We start from the raw sequence: 15,197 nt of genomic DNA, 5'->3' as shown, positions 1-15,197 counted from the left end.
CTTTCAAAGGGCAGAACTCAAACTCTACTCCAATCATAGGGAAGTTGAATCTAAAGGTCGACGACTACAAGGATCAAGAGTCTTTCTTACTAGCTTCACTTGAAGGATGCGATGTTATCTTGGGAATGCCTTGGCACTACAAGATGCATCCCATTCCTGACTATGTTCAGAAAACCTTATCTTTTGCTCATAAAGGAAAGGAGTATCTTGTACTTGCAGATGCAGGTGATTGGCGTATTCCTATCGCCAACCACATTGCCATCAAGAAAGAAATGAAAAAGTGTGTTTCAGCGTACTTGATTTTTGCAAGAGAGAGAGATGTGTCTGTTTCACAATTTTCTTCCTCTTTAGAGCAAAAAAGACTTAAGTTAATAGAAAGATATAAAGATTGTTTTGCAGATGAACTTCCAAATGAACTCCCACCTTCGCGACTTGAGGATCATACAATTGATTTGATCCCAGGAAGTTCTCCTCCAAATCAGCCCCCTTATCGAGTTAGTCTAATGCAGCAAGAGGAAATTCTCAAGCAGTTAACGAACTTTTGGAGAAGGGCTTAATAAGGCCTAGTACTTCTCCATATTGTTCACCTGTCTTGCTAGTACAGAAAAAGGATGGCACATTCCGCACGTGCATAGACTATAGATCTCTAAACAAGATCACAATCAAGAATCGATTTCCAATCCCTCGGATTGACGACATTCTTGATAAGTTACAAGGAGCCAGTGTCTTTAGTCGTATAGACTTGAAGAGTGGTTATCATCAAATCCGCATAGCTCCTCAGGATGTGCATAAGACTTCATTTAGAACAACCTTCGGGTTGTATGAATTTCTAGTGATGCCTTTTGGGCTCACTAATGCACCAGCTACATTCAACAGAATGATGGATAGAATCTTCCACTCATACAGAAGCTTTACAGGCGTTTTCTTTGATGACGTCTTAATCTTCTCAGAGACGGAAGACGAACACTATAAGCATCTCGCCTTAGTGTTTGAAGAATTACGCAAACACAAATTATTTGTGAATGCTAAGAAGAGTGAGTTCTTTCTAAAAGAAATCCACTATTTGGGCCATATAGTATCTCACAACCAGGTGAGAATGGACCCTGATAAGATTCAAGCAATTGTAGAATGGCCTACGCCAACTACAGTACATGATGTACGAAGTTTCCTTGGCCTCTGTTCTTATTATCGGCGTTTCATTCGAGCTTTTGCCGTGATAGCAGGTCCCCTCCATGACCTGACAAAGAAGCGGATTCCATTCCATTGGGGGTTTGGACAAAAACAAGCTTTCGAAAATCTTAAGTATCTACTCAGTCACGGACCTGTTCTCACCGTCCTTGATCTTCGCAAACCTTTCGAGGTATACTGCGATGCATCTGGAGATTGTGTAGGAGCAGTTTTGAACCAAGAGGGTCACGCGATAGCCTATGAAAGTCGGCGCCTTAAAGATGCAGAGTTGCATGCCTCCATATACGAAAAAGAGCTAATGGCAGTAATTCATGCTCTTTCCATTTGGAAACACTATCTATTAGGAGCTGATTTTATTATCAAGACAGATCATCAAAGTCTTCGCTACTTTCTCACACAGAGAAAGTTATCAGAAAAGCAGATGAGATTGGCCAACTTTCTTTCAATGTTTCATTTTCAGATTTTACACACTTCTGGAACAAAGAACGCAGTTGCAGATGCTCTCTCCAGGCGTCCAAAGATCAATGCACTAACAACAATTTATCATGAGGAACTAGAATCTCTCAGCGAGATGTATCCTCAAGATCTAGACTTTGCCACAATTTGGGCAGATCTTCAAGCTGGTCACTCAAAGCCACCTTATTCTATCAGGGATAATACACTCTATCGTCAACAAGCAATATGCATAGCTCAACCCTTACGACAAAAGGTGATGGATGAAGCACATAATTCTCCTTATGCCGGGCATCGGGGAATTGCTTCCACCACTAGTGCCCTCGAAAGGTATTTCTTTTGGCCAACACTCCGTGCGGACATTGAAAAACATGTACGTGAGTGTTTAGTCTGCCAAAAGGTAAAATATGACAGACATAAAGTTTATGGCAAGCTTCAGCCGCTCCCTGTGCCTAACACGCCATGGGAAAGTATTGCCATGGATTTTATTACGGATCTTCCTCGATCCAAGAATGGAAATGATGCAATCTGGACTATAGTAGACAGATTCAGTAAGCAAGCCCATTTCCTTCCAGTAAAGAAGACGATCAAAGCTGATCACATGGCTAGAATATTTCTAGCTCAGATTTTTAAACACCATGGATTGCCAAAGACTATTGTGAGCGACAAAGATCCCCGCATGACTGGTCTATTTTGGCAGGCATTGTTCGAAAACTTGGGAACTAAGCTTGATTTTTCATCAGCTTATCATCCTCAAACAGATGGTCAAAGCGAAATCGCTAATGCCACTGTTTTAGATCTCCTCAAGTGCTATGTTTCGGAACGACAATCCGAATGGGAACAGTACTTACCAATAGTTGAGTTTGCGTATAATAATACCATACATTCCTCAACTGGTAAAGCTCCCTTTGAAATTATTTACGGGAAGCCACTCTTACTTCCTATTATGGTGACCAAAGAAAACATCTTCGCCGCAGATGAATTTGTGCGCAATATTGATATTGCCCATCAACAAGTAAAGCAAGCAATTCTTCGTACTCAAGAGCAACAGAAGAGAAAAGCAGACAAGCACAGAAGGAATCTCAATCTTGAAAAAGGAAAATATGTCCTGCTTCGGTTTGAGAAAGCTAGATTGAAAAAGCGGGTCGGCAAAGGGAAAGTTGTCAAACTTTCCCATAGATTCTACGGCCCTTTCAAAATTACAGATAAAGTCAATGATGTGACTTTCAGATTGGATTTGCCTTCTAACTGGCGCAATGCGCATCCACAATGCTTTTCATGTCAGTCTCCTCCGACCATATGTTGGACCTCCTCCAGTGGCGCCCGTACAAGAAGATCCTCCAGAAGTCGAAGAGACTGAGGAAACCGGAACAGATAATACACCACTCGGAGAGACAACTCAAGTCGGGGAGTCTACATCGAAAGTATTTAGTCAAGTTCAAAAATTACACTCCTTTAGATGCAAAGTGGATGACTGAGTCCGATCTTAAGGACTACCCTGACATCTTGCACAGTTATGTTGACGCTCTACAGTTGAGGTCAACTGTTTAGAACCAAGAGGGATGTAACTAAGTCAGACTTTGTAAATAATTAATTTATTTACGAGAAAAGAATTATCTAATTAGTTGTGTGCACACCAGAATAGACCTAGCAGTTCTAAGGCCTCAGGTGAGCCTAAATGCGGGCTAGAACACCTCAGAGGGACCTTAGCAGAAATTACCCTGAAGCCCTAGTGATTGGGAAATCGGGTCTTCAGAAAGGGGTAAGCAGTAGCCTCAGATTTTAGGCTCAGAAAAATACGCGCGTCAGTACAAGCACATGAATGAGATGGGGTCCTTAGAACAGTGACCCTAAGGCTAATAAAGCTAATAAAGCCTTAGGGTAAGTTTCGTTAAATTAAATTTAACGGTCCGTGCCCGGGCAGGCGGCCGGACAAGTGTGAACAGGTAAAGGCGGTGCAGTGCCAGTGCGGCATTGCGCCGGCAGACCTTTGGTGTTCTCATAAAAGAATCATTGGTAGCAGTTGTTAGTTAGTTGCACATTTTTTTTAATTAATGAGCTAGAAGTTTTTAAAGTCAAAAGTTGAATGGTTTTTAAGTTTTTAAAGTTGGCACACTTACCAATGCAAACTAACTCTCTCTCACTCTCACTCTCACCCTCTCTCTCTTCCTAGCGCCCCCTCTCCCTGATGGCTATTTAGGAGCCCCCCCTCCCCCATTTTCAGGGCTGGCAGTGCACCTACCCCCCCTAATGTGAGCGTGCTCTACGCGATGGAGCCCTCCATTGAAGCTTGAGAGCAGCCCCTTGCGACATATGTGGTAGCCTTGTGCTCCCATTGTCAAGAACAAGGGATCTCACAGTCATAGACACCTTCTGGTGAAGTTTCATTGCGAGAAGCTGCCGTAGACGCTCTCTTAGCAGAGTGCGGCTGTTGTAATTCTCTGTTTTCAGCCCCTAATCACCTCGATTAGGGCTGTTTTCAGCAGATCAGCCATAGAAATTCTCTTCTCTCTCCTTATCCTAAGTCTACATCAAGTTTGGCGCGATTCCATCGCGAAGAAGACCTCTGTTTCGGCGTAGGGGTGTGCACAGGTAAGAATTTCAGGTTATGTGCAGAAAATTACAGCAAGCATGTGTGTGTGCATTTTGCTTGTTTCTCTTTTGTGTTCGATGCATGAATGAATGAGCATAAAGGCAACACATAACGGAAGATGGACTCTCCTCTGTGAGAGCTTCCGATGAGCTGTTTCGGAAGATAGACTCTCTTTTCGAGAGCTTTCAACCAGTCTCGCAGAAGAGGGGAAATCCCCTAAGCAGTAAGAAAGTGGAAACACTTTCTCAGTCAGTAGTCAGAACAGAACAGAAGAAAGAATAGAGGACGGGCGTATGCCCCGTTCCTGTGCTTGTAAAGATTCTCTCTTAGTAATAAAGATATTCTCTTTATGGGGGGGGACCAGCCCATCTTCTGGTCCCCAATGAAGTGTCAAGTTTTCTCGCTCCCTCTAATTCTCTTGAGTATTTGAAGTGCAATTAAACGTCAGTTTACGCTTCCGTATTTTTGTGACACCCAGTTCTTCTTCTTCTTCTTCTAACAGTTCTTCTAGCTCTTTAGACTCGAGCGAAGAAGACAGGAAAAGCAAAAAGCAAAGCAAGAAGCAAAGCTTCTGAAAGGGCAAGAAAAAGGCAAAGAAGGCTACATCTCGCCCAGAGACTGACAGTTCTACTGAGGACTCGTCTACAGACAGCTTAGATTCTGATGAGGGAAACTTTTATGCGAACAAGAAGAATTTTTACAAAGCCAACCAGTATGACTTTCTCGAAGATAAAAGCAAGAAAGTCCGAGAGTTTAAGGAAGGTGGCCACTCGATCAAGTTTGATACTTTCTCAGGATACTCAGATGCTTCGAAGGCTTTGTCTTTTATACAACAGTTTGACATCGCTTTCGTGGGAGGACGCTATTCAGAGCACTCCAAGATTCGGAGAGCTGCCTCTTATTTTAAGGGGAATGCTCGCACTTGGTGGTCTACGCTTCTATTAAGCAAGACTGTGCCAGTTACATGGCTGAAATTCAAGAGGCTTTTTATTTCTTCTTGGTTGACTCAAGAGTTTGAGCGAGATATACGAGATGCTTGGAACCATCTCCGGATGACCAAGAGCGATACAGTGAATTCTTATTGTGAAAGATTCTGGAACTCTTTTCTACCTGCCTCTTCATTCAAGAAGATCTCGTTCAGAGAACAGATTGAGCGGTTTACCTTGGGTCTACCTACAGAGATCCGAGATCACTGCTTGGAACAGAAGTCAGCTTCTATTCAGGAGTTGATGAGTCATGCGAAGCAGGGTTTTGCCATTCACTCTGGCAGTCTGACCTACCCCGTAGATGAGGCCATGACACAACGAGCCGAACAGACTTTTGGGAATGAAAGTAGAAAGAAAAAGAGCAACCCAGAGAAAAATGATGCACGGCCCAAGCTTACTCCCGAGGAGAGAGCTCGCTTCATCAGAGAGGGGAAGTGCTTTGGATGCGGGGAACAGGGACATATCTCCACGAAGTGCCCTAATAAGGCACAGAAAGAACAGAATGATAAAGACGACGACAGGCCTGAGAGTTCGAGAGCAGCTGAGGAATGTGGCAGAAAAGGCAGATAGAAAAGCAGAACTGGTACCACATGGCGTGGGACTTGCACCGAATCTAATGAATGAAAGTACAAACTTTGCCGCTTTTGGGGCAAAGTGAAGGATCAAGAAGCTCTTTTGAAGGAGCCAAGGCCAACTTCTTTTCACTTGGAATTGGCGGCTCGATTTGGAATTACGCGAGACAGACTGACGCCACAGGCGGAGGTAGTTCGACTGGCACCCGGATGGGATGTTGCCATTACACCGAGCATTGGCAAACTTTGTTTGCAATGACGGGGGTGTTCAGGGCACGCGAGTGACGTTCTACTCATGATCCCTTGGTACCACAAGAACGACGCCGTGGTTGACTACCAGACCGAGAAAGCGACTTTGATAAATGAAGGGCTTAGAGATTGTACTTGATGAACTTCAGTTTCTTACTCATTCTTTTGGGAGAGAACTGAACTATGGATAAAGGTTGAATATGTTTTGACGTGATCAAAACAACACCAAGATTATTCTCCACACTCATGCCGATTGCTTTTCAGAGGGCCTGAAGATCATACCATTGATCTGATACCTGGAAGCACGTCACCGAATCGGCCACCTTACCGTGTGAGCCGAGTACAGAATGAAAAGATTATGAACCCAATGAAAGACCTTTAGGAAAAGGGTCTTGTCCAGCCTAGTACTTCACCGTATTGCTCTCCAGTGTTGTTGGTTTTGAAGAAAGACGGATCTTGGAGAATGTGCATCGATTATAGCACTGTCAACGAAATCACCATCAAGAACAGATTTCCGATCCCTAGGATCGATGATATACTCGACAGGTTACAGGGATCCTCGTGCTTTAGCAGGATTGACTTGAAGAGTGGATATCATCAGATAAGGATAGCGCCGAGAGATGTCTACAAGACAGTTTTTCGGACGACTTTTGGGTTATTTGAGTTTTTGGTGATGCCTTTTGGCTTAACCAATGCTCTTGCGACATTTAACCGGATGATGGAGAGGATTTTTCGAGAGTACAGGCTATTTGTTGGCACTTTCTTTGACGACATCATTGTTTTCTCGAAGAATGAGGCAGAACACAGAGATCATCTCCTTCAAGTCTTTCAGGCATTATGAGATCACACGTTAGTGATTAATACAAAGAAAAGTGAATTTTTCCTACCAAGAGATACACTTTTTGGGACACATTGTGTCAGCAGCTAGAGTGCAAATGGACCCGGCCAAGATAGAGACTATCCGTGATTGGCCCGATTTGAGGAATGTCCATGAAGTTAGAAGCTTCTTGGGACTGTGTTCGTACTACAGGCGGTTCATATGAAAGTTTGCAGAGGTTGCTTCCCCTTTGCATACCTTGACAGAGAAAAGAGTACCTTTTTCGTGGGGACCCACCGAGCTGACCGCCTATCGGACATTGAAAGAGAAATTGATTACGGGACCTATTTTGACTTTGCCGGACTTGCAGCAGTCATTCGAAGTAGATTGTGATGCTTGTGGTCATAGTCTGGGTGCGGTCTTGATGCAAGAAGGCCATGTCATAGCTTACGAGAGCCGTTTGTTCTCTAGGCCGGAGATGACAGCACAGATCTATGAGAAAGAGCTTTTGGCGGTTATCCATGCTCTTACTCAGTGGCGGCATTACCTACTCGGAGCGGATTTTACTGTCTTTACAGACCATCAGAGTTTGCACTACTTCTTGTCACAGAAGCAGCTTTCGGAAAAGCAGATGCGGTGGGCGAACATCTTGTCACTGTTCCACTTCCAGATTGTCCATGTGCAGGGACAGAAGAATGTGGTGGCAGATGCTTTGTCTCGGAAACCGTTGGTTCTGGTTGTTTCTGCGATACATCATAGGAGCTTCGAGGATATGGTCGATCTGTATGCCACAGATACAGATTTTGCAGATATTTTCACACGGATACGGGATGGGGAGACAGTAGCTGGATACTCCGTTCGGGAAGGCTACTTGATGAAAAAGACTATGTTGTGCGTTACACAGCCGTTGAGGGATAAGGTTATGACTGAATGCCACTATCCACCTTTTACGGGTCACCGCGGCATTGCTACCACCATGAAGGGGGTAGAGAGATACTTCTTTGGGCCGAGACTCAAAAAGGATGTGGAAGAGTTTGTACGCAGTTGCTTGGTATGCCAGAAGGTCAAGTTTGACAGGCATAAGGCACAGGGATTGTTACAGCCTTTACCCATATCCACCCTCCCCTGGGAAAGTATTGCAATGGATTTCATTTTTGATCTCCCAAGAACACAAAATGATCACGATGATTTTCCGATTACATGGCACGTCTAAGACGATTGTCTCCGACAGAGACCCCAGATTTATGAGTTTTTATTGGAAGGCAATTTGGGAGAACATTGGCACGCGGTTGCTGTTCTCGTCATCGTTCCACTTGCAGACTGATGGGCAATTTGAGATTGCCAATTCAGTGATTTTAGATTTATTGAAGTCTTGTATCTCGGATCAGAAGACTCAATGGGAAAAGAACTTACCTTTGGTGGAATTTGCCTACAATAACACGATACACTCTTCGACGGGGAAGACGCCATGCGAGATTGTTGAAACTGCTGCGAAGGTTCCATCCTTCTTGAGCACGAAAGATTAGATATTTGAAGCGGATGAATGTTCGCGAGATTTGGATACGGCTTTTGCCAAGGTTCGCGAGACTTTGCAGGAGTCTCAAGAACGACAGAAAAAGGCAGCGGATCGCCATCGTCGCGACTTGAAACTGAAGGAGGATGATTGGGTGCTCTTACTTTTGAGAAGGCACGCCTACGAAAGAAAAAGGGAAAGGAGAGGCTTTTTCCAAAGCTTAGTATGCGATACTACGGACCTTTCCAGATAACTGAAAAGATAAATGATGTCTCCTTCCGATTGAAACTGCCAGATACTTGGAGGATTCATAATGCATTGCATGTGAGTCTCTTGAAACCTGTTAAGGGTGATGTGCCTGATGATGGGGAGCCTGATCAGCAACCCGAAGTGGAAGAAAACGAGGAGATCCTTGTTCCTGAACAGATTTTGGCACATAACGATACGAAGAAAGGTAAAGTCCGAAGGCGGTTCTTGGTTAAGTTCAAGAACTTTCCTGCATTTGATGCGAAGTGGATGGAGGAGGAGGACCTAGCAGATACTCCTCGGATTGTGAAACTTTACCTCGATGTTTTGGTTTAGCATAGTCTACTCCAAACGGAACCCACAATTCAGCTTGGCCGGAGATCTTGTGCAGTGGGATGCACAAGAGGGGAGTTACTCCGCTCCTTTGTCAACAGATGCCTCGATTTTGATACTAAAGTCACTGATGTCTCTTTGAGCTTCAGGGATACTGAGAGCTGACAGTATTGTGCTGGATGACTTTATGAAATGGAATTCCTGATAATGATACTGATTTTTTCTTGACTTCTTTTGAGTGCAGGAACTGATAGCCGAAATGACTGCAGCGTTTTGGTCTAATTGATCTCGAATAGACATGGTTGCAATAGGGGTTAGTCAATCGGACATCGATGAGGTCCCGATTGGACCTAGATGTGATAGCTACATTGCCGATAAATCATGGTCTAAGATCCGAATGAATGTTGAATGTCATGTGATGTCTGGTGATGTCCTTTGATGTCATGTGATGTGACTGTCGATTATGTAGATGTGCTAGATGTGTGTTCCTAGTACGTAGGTACTAACAGTCAGTGTCTGCTAAGACGGTTTATGGCTTTTGTCGGTTTTGCAAGTGTAATTGCGGTCGATTACAATGATTTCAAGAGGGAGGTATGTCACAATGTGATAACGTGGCGGATAGCAAAAACCCTAATTTCTGTTAGAAACCCTAAAATTCCTGCAAACCCTAATTTTTGCCAAAAACCCTAATTTTCGAAAATCGTGGAGGTTGAAAAAAAATATATTTTTTATATATAATTTAATGACGAGCGACGCGAATCTTGCTTTTTCTCTACGCCAAGAGAAAGAGAGAGAACTTAATTTTTTTTTAAAAAAAAGAGACTCTCTAAGAGAGAGAATTGATGCTTTTTATTTTTAAAAGCTTTTGGGGCTCTGCTTTTGGGCATCCCTTGTAACCTTTAAATTATTGATGAGGGCCTCACTTCTCAGAGCATCTGGACGCAGAGTCTGAGAGTGAAACCCTAACCGCTCTCTTGTACTTTGATGATTGATTAATACAAAAAGAAATACCGAAGGGGGCGCCAGTCGTTGGGGCCAATATCTATAGGCACGGAACTCCGCTGGGCCAGTGCAAATCTATTGTGATCTGTGAATTGTTTTGAAGTGGTTATTTGGTGCTGTCGCGATTGATTCTTGACTTGAAGTGTCCAAGTCTGTTACAACCGTGCTCTATGAAGCGTACACAATAGTCACCTATTGTACAGTTCTCGAACCGCACAACCCTTGGATTAGATATGCGTGAAGATCTGTTGCTTGCTTTTAGTTATTCTATACGCCATTGAATATAGTTAGTCGTCACAAATGATTTAGTGGATTTTGTATATAGAATATCATGGTTTAGGCCAATTGGTCGGACACTGATTACACTGACCGTACTAACCTTACCTATTTTTTTGATCATATAAAACAATAAGGAATAGTGAGACAATTTTGAACCCTCATTGAGAGCTCCATCCACATCTCTCTCTCTCTCTCTCTCTCTCTCTCTCTCTTCACACACACACACACACACACACACACACACACAGAACATTCGTGCACTCTTCAAGTGATATTAGAGCGCATGGTGATTGCGGAGAGCATGGTGGTGTCGAGAACTTCGAGATGATAGCTTGCTCGCTCTCGACATTAGAGAGATTAAGAAATCTTGGAAGTTTTGTGAGAATACAATGGGAGCTTGTGGGCTGAGCTGAGAGTGATATATGCTCTTTTATAAGCTCAAAAGAGAATGTGAAAGATAGTGTGTCAGTGAGTTTTTAAAGATAGTGAGTGTGAACCAAACAAGCCCCTAAAACCTGTGTAATAATGTTGTTTTCAAATCCGATTTTTTTCCTTATAGAAAGAAGAGCTGAAAATTCTATCTTGCATGCCGCTCCGTTTTGACATGATCTACAACTTCGCAGAAGAAACTTTCTGCAAATTCTTCATTGATTTTTCGATATTCAGCATTTCAAGTTTTTTTGTTTTGCGCAGTGTGCAAGTAGAATGCACTTTTGGAAGTATTGCAAGTGCTCAAAGTTCAGTGCATAAATTTTGAGCTGAAGATGCAATTTCAGCTTATATAGAGCTTGAGGTTTGAGGTTTTTGGTAGATTTGGGTAAAGAAGAAGCGAGTAGATTTGGCTGATGGATACTCATTTCCGATGAAGACGAAGTTACAGGTGGAGCTTCTTTTACAGGTTTTCACATGACATTTTGGCAGTGACAACCATTATAGTTCTAGTGGGAGTTTTGGATGCATATGGTTTATACGTGACTACACTTGAAGTGCTTGTGTTCTATTGAGAGCGTTTTGCTCCTGCGGGGTTGGTTGTGTGATTTTGCTTGCATACTCATTGGTGCCTGTTTGAGCGCGTGTCTTGGGGTTTTGCAGTGATAGTTTCACATTTTGGATGTATGTTGTGTTGCGGATATTGTCGTTGTAAGCCGTTGTGGAGCCGATTTTTGGCTTGTTTTGGGCTAGTCATGTCTGCATAACATTTTTGTGGAGGTCGTTTCATGAGGTTTTTTGAAGCCGAGCACTGGGGACTGGGTTACTCAGTGTGAGGTGGATTAGGTTGTCGAAGATCCCCATTCGTGGCTTGGTCATAGGATATGTATAGATGGTATAGGTGCTTTGACGTCAAGTCGACAGTTTCTTTGAAGTAGTATATGTCAATATATGCCCATTCATCACTCTTTGTTGGTTTATATACTATTTTTGGCTCAATTTTTCTTGAGATTTTGATCTTTGTACAGAGAAGACTCTATTGCCATTAGTAACTTTGAAATACTTCATTTGAGAGGTTTGCTTATCAAGTTACAATAGGAAATTGGTATTGCTATGACGGGACATACCGAGTCTTTCAAATCTATTATTAATAAACTTATTGCTACCGGTGATTCTGCTCCACAAAAGCAATCGATTACACTTCTCCTTGATACGACGAAGGACTCTTCCTATGATACCATTGTTATGATTCTTTTTAATTTTGACGGTGCAGCTATGATTTCACAAGAGGAAACTAAGTCACAAAAGTTGGAACGTACTTTTTATGTTCGAAAGCGTCCATTTCAACAAGAAAACCGTAGAGGTGGTTGTCACGATAATAGTTTTTCTCGTCTCAAATTTTCTAGCAAGCACCGTTCTTACTGCAACAAAATGACCATACTGAAGATGAATGTTGGGCACGTCAATATGATGAAGAACACATATATTACCACTACACAACCGCATTGATCTAGAGATTCTTTTTTTTTCTTCTTGTGAATATTGTGGACAATTTGATTTTTTCACTTACATGTGCTTTAAGCGTGGATTCAACACAAATTGCAATAGAGCGTCTGCTGCTGAAGATCATAATAATATTGTACAAAAAACAAACTTTGTTTTATGTTCGGCTCCTTCGGATATAATACTTCATGTACGTGATGGTTCACTTTTTATTATCGATTCTATTGCTACAGAAAATATGACATATTAATTTAAGTGGTTACATAACTATTATCCACTACCTTTTAAGCGTGTTGTTTATCTTGTTGATGATATGACTTGTTAAGTAAAGAATATTGGAGATTTATATCTTGGCACCTTATCTTATTTCACTCGAGTTTTGAGAGGGGTGCTACATGTTCGAGATCTTCAACGTAATCTTCTTTCAATTGTTAGACTAGTTGATCTTGGTCTATTTGTTGGATTTGATCACACTAAATACCGCATTGAGAAAGATGGATAGATTATTGCGAGTGCTTCTCAAAATGATAATCTGTTTGAACTTTCTCTCAATGATGTTGTAGTGAATGTTGCCATTGCTCCAAGCGATCATGATTGCAAGATATGGTATTATCTCATTGTTAATGTTGATTTCTCAAAACTCCTTGATCTTTATCATCATCATCATCATCTTGTTCATGGCATGGATCTTTACGCTCATCCCCAGATGGGAATCTGTGAGTTTTGTGCTATTGGAAAACACAATTGTAAACCCTTTTCTCTCTCAAATACAACTCATTTTCATGATATATTAGATCTTGTTCATATTGATATATGTGGATGTCTACCTTCATCGAGATCATCGTCACTTCATTACGTTTATTGATGATTACTTACTGTATACCATTGTTTTTCTGCTTAAATAAAGATGAGGTCTTATTAGTTTTCAAACAATTTCACAAGGCTGCAAAACTTCAAATTGGTTGTCGCCTCAAGAAATTTCGTAGTGACAATAGAGACGAATATGTTTCTCGAGAGTTTGCAAGTTACTGTACTAACAAATATATTCATCATGAACACACTATTCCATATTCCCCTCAGTAGAACGGTATTGCTGAATGAAAGAAGTACACTATTCTCAGTATTGTCAGATGTATGTTGATTTATTCTAAGTTATCTTGTGTTTTTTGGACTGAAGCTATTTTGATAGCAGTATTGTTCAAAATCATCTTCTTACTACTGCGCCTCTGGTATGATACCTATTACATCATGGATAATTTTTTATGTATCTCATTTTCGAACTTTTGAATGTATTGCTTATATTCATATTTTCAAAGAAATATGAATAAAGTTTGTTACTCTTGGTCTCAAAGTTAATTTTTTTGGATATTCTGATACTTTCAAATGCTAAAAATTCTATGACCCTTCTTCCAAGAAAGTAATTGTGAATGATGATGCTACTTTTAATGAACAACTTATAGACGGCTCATGGTCCATGGATGATGGTGATGATACTAAGTCTTTGCTTCATGCTTTTCCATTTCTTTCACATGATGAACCTCTTCCTAAAGAGTAGCTTCCCTCTTCACAACTATCAATTTCAAATAATACCAATGATGATGTTAATGTTTTTGTTGATTTGTCGATTGATTTTGAACATGGTTCTTGTCATGTTTATGATGACGATATTGTTGATACTTTTGAAGATCTAGTCACTTATAGTAAAGCTATCTCTTCTCCACAAAATGATCAATGGCAAGAGACTATAGAATCAGAGTATGATTCTCTTATCTCTAAAAATACATGGATACTGGCTGATTTGCCTCTTGATCATACATCTATCAAGTGTGCATGGATGTATAAGACAAAAGTAAAAGAAGATGGATCTTTTGACAAATTAAAGACACGTTTAGTTGCCAAAGGTTATTCTTTAAGTTGCTGGTGTTGATTATTAAGAGACCTTTTTACCACTTGTTTACATTACAAGTATTCAAGTCTTACGGGTATTTGCTGTTCAATTTGATTTAAAGACTCACCATAAAGACGTGTGAACTTCTTTTTTGAATAGTAATTTGAATGAGAAAATTTATATAGAGCAGTCAGAAGGGTTTGTTATTCCATGTAAGGAAGATCTTGATACTCACCTTCAAAGACATTATATGGTTTCAAACAAGCTTCACGAGCCTGGTATATAAAGTTTGATCTCTTTCTCACCTACCACGGATTTATCTCTTGCTCTTCAGATCCCAACTTATATATAAAACGCACAGATGATAGTTGCTCTTATGTGGATGTTATCATCCTTGTTTGCAATGATTTGAAATTTCTTCAATAAGTCAAGAAGTTGTCTTCAATATTTGATATAGTGGATTTTAGAGAGCTTCACTCATGTCTTGGCATTCAGATTCAAAAGAACCACATAAAAGATATTTTGTTACTTTGACATCAAAATTTATTGCAGATACTATTCAGAAATTCAGTTTGGAATCTGTACATTCGACCATTACTCCTTGTCTTGCGAGTTCTACAAATAACACTTCTGAAAGTGACGCTCAGCTTGTTACAAATAAACCTTATGCTAACTTGATCGGATATATTCAATTTGTTGCCATTAACACTTATCTTGATATTTTGTTTGTTACAAATTATCTTGAGCAACATCTTGCGCATCCTTCTCTTACGCATTGATCTACAGCAAATCATATGTTGAAATACTTAAAAGGTACTACATATTTTGTTTTGATCTATTAACGAAAATTGACATCATACTCTATGTAATCTCTCTCTCTCTCTCTCTCTCTCTCTCTCGCTCTTTTGGGTTACGCAGATCCAAGTTGGACGAGATTGTATTTATCTATGCGATCTACTAGTGGCAATGTCTTCTTCATTAATGATTGTCTTATTTCTTGGACTAGCAAGAAACAACTTTGTGTTGCAGTTTCTACCACCGAGTCCGAATATGTTGCCGTATCACTTGCTACTTTTGAGCTTATATGACTTTGACAAATGCTGGTTGATATCGGTCATTCTCCCCTTATGGTGTGATAATCAGAGT

The 15,197-nt window shown here is 41.0% G+C and overlaps 1 protein-coding gene across 3 annotated transcripts in view; it reads left to right on the top strand.

The window, feature by feature from the left end:
* Nucleotides 1-14,739, top strand: part of LOC147420774 (uncharacterized) — an 87,819-nt gene extending 73,080 nt beyond the window's left edge. Inside the window, exon 7 of one of the 3 annotated variants that reach the window (XR_015186950.1) lies at nucleotides 14,604-14,739. The gene's annotated coding sequence lies outside the window, so the exon portion shown is untranslated. Of the gene's footprint in view, nucleotides 1-10,924; nucleotides 11,440-14,603 lie in introns of those variants that run through there. The other 2 variants (XR_015186951.1, XR_015186949.1) reach the window with 2 other exon arrangements.
* The last annotated feature ends 458 nt before the right edge of the window (nucleotides 14,740-15,197 follow it).

The sequence above is a fragment of the Adiantum capillus-veneris genome, chromosome 28, assembly GCF_014529385.1.
Source record: "Adiantum capillus-veneris isolate H3 chromosome 28, ASM1452938v2, whole genome shotgun sequence".
In the NCBI taxonomy this organism is placed as follows: domain Eukaryota; kingdom Viridiplantae; phylum Streptophyta; class Polypodiopsida; order Polypodiales; family Pteridaceae; genus Adiantum; species Adiantum capillus-veneris.
This window is presented reverse-complemented; position numbering and strand designations above follow the sequence as displayed.